This window comes from Gossypium raimondii, chromosome 5, assembly GCF_025698545.1.
Source record: "Gossypium raimondii isolate GPD5lz chromosome 5, ASM2569854v1, whole genome shotgun sequence".
NCBI classification, from domain to species: Eukaryota; Viridiplantae; Streptophyta; class Magnoliopsida; order Malvales; family Malvaceae; genus Gossypium; species Gossypium raimondii.
Window position 1 is genome coordinate 37,224,957 of NC_068569.1, and position 9,821 is coordinate 37,234,777.

At 36.0% G+C, this 9,821-nt stretch overlaps 1 pseudogene; it reads right to left on the reverse strand.

Annotated features, from left to right (window-relative positions):
* Positions 1-333: 333 nt before the first annotated feature.
* Positions 334-1,695, reverse strand: LOC105766013 (F-box/kelch-repeat protein At1g23390-like; annotated as a pseudogene).
* Positions 1,696-9,821: the final 8,126 nt, after the last annotated feature.

Consider the following 9,821-nt stretch of genomic DNA (forward strand, 5'->3'; position numbering starts at 1 on the left):
TTGATTTTAACTTTTGTTACTTGTTTAGAAATTATTTAACATACTAATAATTTTTATAATAATTAATATTTTTAAAATATAAACTATGTAACTGTATAATTACAATTTATAGTACTAAATATAACTTAAAAATTACAATCTAATTACTTGGATGGTAATTACAGTTTTTCAATTAAAATCTCAATTTTAGCAATCTTAAGTTACTTTGGTAATGCAAGATTTTTAACCATTTTTTCTTATTTTTAATCACTTTGATTAATTTTAGTTAACCTAAGATAAAATGATAATAATTAGTCAATCAAATATTTTTAGTTGTTTAATACATCCTTCAAGTAGAATTTTAATTATATCTTTATTATTATTTTATATTTGAGGAAATTAACAAATCCATCAACAATAACTGCAGTTGAACGCATGATAAAAAAAATACAAAAAAACTCACTGTAAAATTCCGTTATTAACAGTATTGAAACTCCCTTTCCCGGACTTCATAGCTTTTCGTAAATCACCCAAACTGACATCGGCGCACGTAAGCACCGCTCTCTCTGTCACCCTACCCCCGTCATTCACCGTCGATTTCTTCAAACTTCCCCACCGGGAAACCCTTCGGCGGCCGTCAATCTCACAAACCACCAATTCCTCTGGCTCTTCGGGGTTGTATATGCATAGAACATCACCCGTTAAACTTACTTTTATTGAGCTTAAACTTGCATGTTCCCCTTTCAGCTTTTCCACTAACTCTTTTGGCATCGCTCCGATTTCCTTAAATAACTCCAATGATTCACCCTTTAGTTCCCAGATTTTGATGTCTTTAACATTCTCCGAATTTCCGAGTAACCCCAACATGATCAAGTTGTCCCCGGATATTCCAATAACTGAAAAGTAAATGTTCGGATCATGTCGGAGATCGAACGGACCCAACCAGATCCTGGATATCGGGTCAAAGGAACACGTAATGCCTGAAGCTTGTTCCATAGCATATAATGTTTTTGTATTGGCGGCGATAGAGAGCCACATGGAAGCTGCAGTGTTCGAAGATTGCCGGCATTGACTCACAGGTGTCCCATTTGCGAGTTTCGAGGTCGTAGATTTCCACCGAGAGTGGATCATCTTCGAAATCGTAGGCGCCGCCAGCGACCACGATATGACGGCGGTCCAGCATAGCGACAACGGGGTCGGTCCGCCACACGAGGGGTGGGTCAGCTTGGTGCCAAGTCAAACGGAGAGGGTCGAAAGAGAAGGAGAATTTCGAGATAGACAACATGTAAAGCAGCGTGGAGTTGGATGAACGGAGATCCGAGACGTATTCGACGGGTGGGTGGTGGTTGATTCGGAGCCAAAGGTTGGAGCGCGGGTCGTAAGCGACGGAAGAGGCGGCGGTGGTGTAAGGAGGGCGTGAGGTCTGAGAGTGGACAATGAGCCATGGTTTGGGCTTGTTGAAGTGGCGGAGAGAGGAGAAGAGGGCGCGGTTCCATGATTTCGAAAGGTGGCAAACAGGAACCAGATGGATAAGCGGAACATGACAGAAAATCGATTCTAAGACATCTCCACGAATGATGTCGGATTCAGATTGAACTTCTTCATGTTCTTTGTTCATCGTTAGTGGCGACTTTCGAGGATTTAGGCAGTTTATTAATAAAGGATGGAGAAACTCAAAAGGGTTGTATTTATTTTGTTATTAACCATTGATGAACCTTTTTGGCAAAAAAAAAAAAACCAAGAAAAGAAGAAAAACACTAATGATTAACCTTTTAATTTATCATTAATTATTAATGAACCATGTTAATACTTATCCATAACATTAAAAAAGTCCCACACACCTTTTTTTTTGTTATTTAGTATACTCCAATAGCTCCATAACATAAATTAATACTAATTGGGCATCTTATTAAAAAAAAGACCCATTTTTAACATTATTTATAGAAATGGGCCATTTAAAAAATTGTTTATCGAAATGGGCCAAAAAACCTAAAATGCGCCTACGTGGAAGCGTTTTAAGGAGAAATTTCAGAAAATTGCCTTCTCGTAGGAGTGCTTTTGCCATGTCAGCAAAAATGCGCTGACGTGGAAGCGCTTTTGCTGACATGGCAAAAGCGCGCTTACTGGGCACATTTTAGCCTGTGTTTTTGCCTCAACTGTCATTTAAAAATTTGATCGTTGGGGCCAACGGTCATGAAAAGAAATTATCAAACCCCCTACCCATTTTTTTCACACAAAATTTCCTCCAAATTACATTTCTTCCAAATTTCTCTCTAAATTTCTCAAAAAAGCTCTCTAAGTTTTAATATTTTTTCTAAATTAGTATTATTTTTTTATAATTTTGAAGAAATTTGATCGTGTTAGCAATGGCCTAACAATTAATTTTTCTCGATAATAAACATATCTCCGTCGACCAAATGAAAATCGTAAGGGTTAATTTCAAATTTTTAATATGTTTTTTTTCATTTATGTAATTTAATTAATATTTTTATATAATTTTTTATACCAGTCAGTAGATCGGGTGTTACAATGTTATATTCGTAATATGTCTGGTCCTCTATCACCGTTGATAGAAAATTACTTTAGGGAAGTGGGTTTTTGGCACGTGGCCAATATAGGCCGAGGGTGCAAATTTGACCCAAAACTCATCTGCGCGTTCGTAGAGAGGTGGATACCCGAAACGCACACATTTCATCTTCCATACAGGGAGTGTACCATTAGTTTGGAGGACGTGCAGTTACAATTGGGGTTACCGGTGGATGGGTCCGTACTTATCGAGTCCGCTCAATATACTGATTGGGGAGCCATATGCTACGATCTTTTAGGTGCGATTTTGGATAATATTTACGGAGGTCGAATCGAGATGGGCTGGTTATGAGACACATTCTTGGAGCTAGGGGATGATTCGACTAAAGTAGAAAGAATACGATACACTCGGGCATACATCCTTGAGATCCTCGGAGGTATCTGATGCCGGACAAGTCACGAAATCTCGTACATCTGAGGTGGCTACTGAAACTCGTCGATTTTAGAGCAGCTAGCGAACTCAGTTGGGGGTCTACTTTGTTTTTGACAATGTACCAGGAGATGTGCCAAACGACACAACCAAATAAAATCAAAATTAGAGGTTGCCTCTCACTACTACAATCATGGGCTTGGTTTCACTTTCCATTTTTACATCCTCGAGTGAACCACCCGTATACATTCCCACTCTTAACTAGGTAAAATTTATATTAGATTTTACAATTATTACATAGATTTAAAATATAATTTTATACTAAAATATTATTTAAATAGGTGAAACCATTTGGCGAGTTACAAGGGAATACCTATTGCTCTTGAAGATATACAACTTCTATTAGACCAACGGTCGGAAGTGCATGTAAGTGTATATATGTCATTTTGAACTATATATACATAACATAGTCGATTTCGTGTTTAGTATTTAGTATTATGTATATAACTAATATTTTTATCATGTTCATATAGTTTCAATAGACATCATATGAGGATCTAGCAATTCGGGAATTAATTCCGGATGAATTCCTATAGAATCCGAACATCTAGCAAGTTAGGGTCCCATTGGTCAACTACGCTATCGTCGAGATGCACCAGACGGATAACATGTTGCAGCAATTTAGATTCTAACAACCGATTCCTGTGGCACCTGAGGTGCTCGATGAAGAGCACAAAATCGACTTACAGCAAGCGAATACACATTGGCCGGTCTTCTTCTTGGAATATATCAAAATGTGGGAAAATTGTTGTGATAATATACCTTCTTGCGAATCGATTATCGTTCCAGAGTTAGCGTGTGAGTCAGATTACATGCCATGATTTAGGATCTATGACAAGTCATATTTGCTCTCGGAAGAGCAAAGGCATTAGCAATTCCATGTCAAAAGGGGCGTCAGCAATCCTGAACATCCACAACCCCGGCCCGAAAGCTGAACCATTTTGCTACATTCAAGGCATCATCAGTTTTATAACAAGCAATAAAATGAGCCATTTTTGAAAAAATGATCAACAACTACAAAGATTGAGTCATTTCCACTCTTAGTTCTAGGAAGACCTAATACAAAATCCATGGAAATATCAACCCAAGGCTCTTCGAGAATGGGTAGGGTTTGTACAATCTATGGGTTTTGATGCGTGATTTGGCCTTCTTGTAAGAAACACATCGTTCACACACCCTTTCCACATTGCGTTTCATCTTTGGCCAAAAGAAGTGCTCATGGAGCATGACCAAGGTCTTGGTTACTCCAAAATGCCCCATGAGGCACTATGGCCTCATTCACAAGTATTTCCCTAACGGATCCTTGAGGTATGCACAACTTACCTTCTTAAAATAGATATCCATCATAACTATAAAACTTCTCGAAGGCTCCCTTTTCATAAGCCTTATACACTTCACCAAAATTAACATTAGTTTCATACAACTCTTTTAGATACGCAAAACCAAGTAATTTAGAGTCTAAATTATTAAGAAGCGCGTACCTTCTTAACAATGCATCAGCTACAACATTCTCCTTACCTTTCTTATACTTGATCACATAAGGGAATGATTCAAGAAACGCTACCCACTTGGCATGCCTCTTGTTTAGTTTATTTTTTCCCTTAAGGTGTTTCAAAGCCTCATGATCGGTGTGAATGACAAACTCATTGGGCCATAGGTAGTGTTGCCATGTTTTCAACGCTCGGATCAGCGCATACATTTCCTTGTCATACGTTGGGTAGTTTAGGGTAGCTCCATTTAGTTTCTCACTGAAATAGGCTATGGAACACCCATTTTGAGTTAACACAACTCCAATTCCTATTCCTGAGGCATCACATTCAATCTTGAAAGTTTTATTAAAATCAGGCAAGGTTAATAAAGGAGCATTCGTCACATAATCTTTAATCAACATGAAGGCCTTCTCTTGTTCCTTACTCCATTGAAAATTAGAGTTTTTCTTAATAATTCCAGTAAATGAAGCAGCCACAGTACTAAAATTAGGAACAAACCTTCTATAGAAACTAGCTAAGCCATGGAAACTTCTTACTTGGCTAATGCTTATGGGTCATGGCCACTCTCGAATTGCCATTACCTTTTCTTGTTCAACTTCAAGACCTTCCGAACTAACCACGAATCCTAGGAAAACAACTTTATTAGTACAAAATGTACACTTTTTAATATTAGCAAACAAAGTTTCCTTTCGCAACACTTCCAAACTAGGTTTGAAATGATGTACATGGTCTTCCAAAGACTTTCTATAAACCAAGATATCATCAAAATAAACTACACAGAATTTACCAATGAAAGATCGAAGGATATGATTCATTGAACGCATGAAGGTACTTGGTGCGTTAGTTAGGCTGAAAGGCATAACCAACCACTCGTACAAACCATGTTTGGTTTTGAACGCAGTTTTCCATTCATCTCCTTCTCTCATTCGGATCTTGTGATATCCACTCTTGAGGTCTATCTTGGAAAATAGTTGAGCTCCACTTAGCTCATCCAACATATCATCTAGACGCAGAATCGAATGTCGATATTTGATAGTGACTTGTTGATTGCTCGACAGTCCACACACATGTGCCAAGAGCCATCCTTTTTAGTCACCAAGAGTATGGGCACGTGGAGACACAGAAATTTACACATTTTTACAACCCTTTTTAACTTAAAATCATACAGTTTCGATAAAATTCTTGTCGAAAAAATAATTAATTTTTACAAAATAATTAAAGTGCACTTAAAATATGAACATGTTGAATTTTAGTTAATTTTATAATTAATTTTTATGAATTTTGGTTATTTTTGATAGATTTGCACAAATGACGAAAAATGGCTCGGCAGACACTACTAGAAGCACAAAATTGAGAAGCAATTTGAAGTATCGAAGCAAACTAAATTTCAGCCTAAGATGGTCCAAAATTATATGTATTAATTCATAATATAAATAATTTTAATTTATAACCAATTTAATTTGGGTTAATAAATTATTATTAATTAATTATGAAAAAGTGGTCCAGTTGAATTGAACCGAGTGAACCGAACCGACCAAGAAATGGACAGCCCAAAAACCGTCCCAAGATCTGACCCAAATCAGCTTATTAGCTTATTATTTAAGCTTGCAAAGAGGCCCTTGAAGACTTGTTCAAGTTGTATTCAAACCCTTTCATAATTGGTGGCTTTATAGATTTGCCCCAAGCCTAAATTAGCAAAGTTGACACTATCAACCTTGCCACATGTGTGGCCGGCCAAGGGAGGGCTCTTTGGCTGATAATTTTAGATATTTTTAGCAGCCCCCCTCAACTATAAAAACCTCCTTAGGCTAGTCATTTTAAAAACACACCTCAAGCATTCACATCTTTCCTCTCTTCTCTCCACGTTCTCTCTTCTTTTCCATTCCAAAATTCCCTTACTCTCTTGTCGATTTCTCCTCCTGGGAAAGGGGCATTCATCATCTATTTGGAGTAGCAATTAATTTTTCATAGCAGCCTTGGTCGACGAGGACAACGGAGAAGGAAGAATGGAGCAACTAATCAAGCCACGAAAAAACACCGGATTTGATTCTTGTTCCTTATCTCTTTAATTTTTTTTGTTGTTATGCTGAACATAGCTATGAATATTTATGTTGTTAGAATGGTTAATTTAATCAATTTAGCATGAATTTAATTCATGTTAGGTTGATTGCATTTCGTTTGTTAAAATTATTGAAATTGTGTTTATGTTGTTATAGACCTCGGTAAAATGCTTGATTAAGTAAAATCATGACTAAGTTATTCTTGCATTACAATTGTTAGGTAACTAATTAATTAATTATTTAAGTGGATTAAAATTGTAATTATGGACACAGTACTTAACCAGTGCATGCTTAATCATCTAAGGTAGCTGAGGGTTAGATTAGCAACAGTATCTGATGATACATTTGCCTTGCATAGCTTGCAAGATTATTGTGATTAAACTATTTCAAGGTAAAGATACTTTGTTACCACACATAGTCTTTTATGTGCTTATTAAATTGAGTTAATTGCTTGAGTTGACATAGGGATATGTACAAGAGATTATTTCGATTTAATAAGCATGTATGTGCAATAACATATTTGCCTATTAAGATTTGTTTAATCGGTTGAATTGACATAGGGATATAGTCAAGAGATAAATGGATTTTGGTAGGTGAGTATGTTCATAAGTTAGCAAATTACCGAGTTGTCGTGAACTTATTTGTAACAATATAAACATGAATTTAATAATTCTAAGTTAAGAAATGTAATTAATCTAACAAAATTATGTCATCTTGATTAAAATCGTATTTTGAAATCGTGCATTTGAGATTTATTTATTTAGTTTACTTAGTTTAAAATCTTTTTTTTTAATCTCCCTCTTCAAACAAAATATTTTTCTTCACCAAAGTGTTTTAAATAGCATTCATAAATAATTCTTTTCACAGTCCCTGTGGGTACGATAACTGTAACACGTAGGTTTGTGCAAGTGTACACAGTCGTTATCAAGTAATAAGTAAGTATCGAGTTATCATCTCCATAGGGATTGTATTTGTGCTAAGTCACTTAATTTGTAAAATTATATTAACAATTTGGTAAATAAAAACAAAATATAGTTGAGAAGTGGTGATTAAAATATATTAAACTAAAAGCAATGATCCCTAATGCAAATTATCCTAAGTATGCAAACTAAATGAATGAAATAGATTTTAGTAAAATTAAACACAATTTTGCAACAATTATAACATAAATAAACGAGGACAATTACTTTAATTAAACTCAATTTATTATCAACATGCTTAATAACATTCGGAAAAACATTCCATGGCAACTCGAGCTTTCATGAGTTTGGAAACCACATTAGGTCCTTTCGAAATCCTTTACTTAGTAAATATGCATTTTTGTAACGCCCTAAAATTCTTATTTTTGTTATTGTGAAAATGTGACACAATTGTGCATCGGCATTTGTGGTTAAATGCTCTAGGTGAGTCTGGAAGGTCTTGAGTTCAAGCCCTGACTTTGGCCAATTCTAGTATTTTTCTAACTTAACCCCTATTTCTGGCTAGTAGGCTTTTAATTAAAAGTCTGTAAGTACTTACTAGAATTGGCCTGCTAGTCTGGTGGTTAAGGGGATTATTGGTTGGCAGAGAATCAGGAGTTAAAATCCCTGCGTGAGTGTAAGGACAAATATATTTTTATTTGCTTGTCAGTTGGAGAGTTTGAGTTGTATTGGAAATCTGAGTAGTGGGAGTTCGGTAGAGAGAATTTAGAGGAGTGGATTTTGGGGTTATCAGATTTTCTGAGCATTATCGTTTCCTTTTTGTAAAATTTTAATTTTCCCAAAACTCTTCACCTTTCTGACGCCATCTCTTCTCTCTTTCTTCTTCACCTTTTGTTTTTTTTGTTGTCAAACCTGAATTTTTTTCGTTCCATTATTTTTTCTGTTTCCGTCTCTTTTGTTGGCTGCCACACCTTTGTTCCGTTGGGTCAATTTTCATCGCATGTTCTGGTAAGTAGAGTTTTCGCTCTTTTTAGCTTACGATTTTTTTTCCAACTTTGATTCAGGTTTTTGTGGCGTTTGGCAGCAACATCTCACATGGATTAAGGGTCTCATTGTGCTATTGCGTAACCAACTGTTTCGAGGTGTTTGGGTAAGCTTTTCATCGCTTAAGGGATGCATTTCTCGTTTTGAATTTAGTTTTAGTTTGATCGATTAGGTGATAAATTGAGTGGAATTGGTCAATTATAGGTTCTGGAGTGCTCGGGGGATTGTTGTAGCATCAATCGATACCAGGTGTGTACCTGAAATACAAAAATAAGGGATTCGGCAAAAAACCGATATTGCTTGCTGTTTGGACAACAACAGTAGGCTAATGTTAAAAAAAATCACCATAAATTGTGGAAATCGAGTTAGATGGTGAAAAAAAGAATGAGATTAAATATATTTGAGCCTAGTTTCTCATAGAAGAAACAAAGTAAGCAAAAGAATTTCATATTATGAGATAATGAAATTTTAGTGAGACAGGGTCAGAATGATTTCGAAATCCCCTGTCCTAACTTCCGAAAATTTTTAAAAATTGTATAAAAATAATTATGGGTTATATTTTATATGTTTATTATCCTAAATGAGTCTATTTTCAAGATATACAAACAGGAACATCGTCCAAACTCTGTACGAGAAGATAATTAATTTTTAGTACAGAAAGGTCGAAACTGCAAGATAGCAGAGTAGGAGAAACTTTAAAGAATAAATTGTACTTATTGGCTAAACCTAAAATTCTAAAAACTTTATGGTAATAAGATATGTTAGTCTAGTTTCAGGGAAAATTTGCGGATCTTAATTCGAAATTCTGTAGCTTAAGATACAAATAATTTAGAAATAGTGACTCAAGTAGACAGCTTTGAAGGATTACATAAGTAAAAAGTGGAAACACATATAAATAGTTATCTAGCATGGGTTACACTATAATGGATCACGAGGACAATGCCAATTTGGGTCATGTAGGCCACACGAGCCCGTGGGTCGACACGGGCGAACGTCATGTGCTTGTAGGCCCATTTTCACTGTTTGAGTAATAAGGTTACACGGGTCGCCCAAGTCGAATGTGAACCTACTGTAGCATTACATTGGGTTGGGAAATTATAATGTTCGGAGGAAGTGTACTGATAGGCCTCGAGCCTAAGTTACTGGCAGCTATACTGCAAACTATTGTTTAGTGCCGCATTGGGTACTTTTTGGAGTGTAGGGATGGGTGGGTTGATTATATCCCTACGTAGAGTGTAGGGTTGGACAGAGTTGGAGTGTAGAGGCTGGCTGGGTAGGATTTGATACTGTATATCTGTTATTGTACTGAATA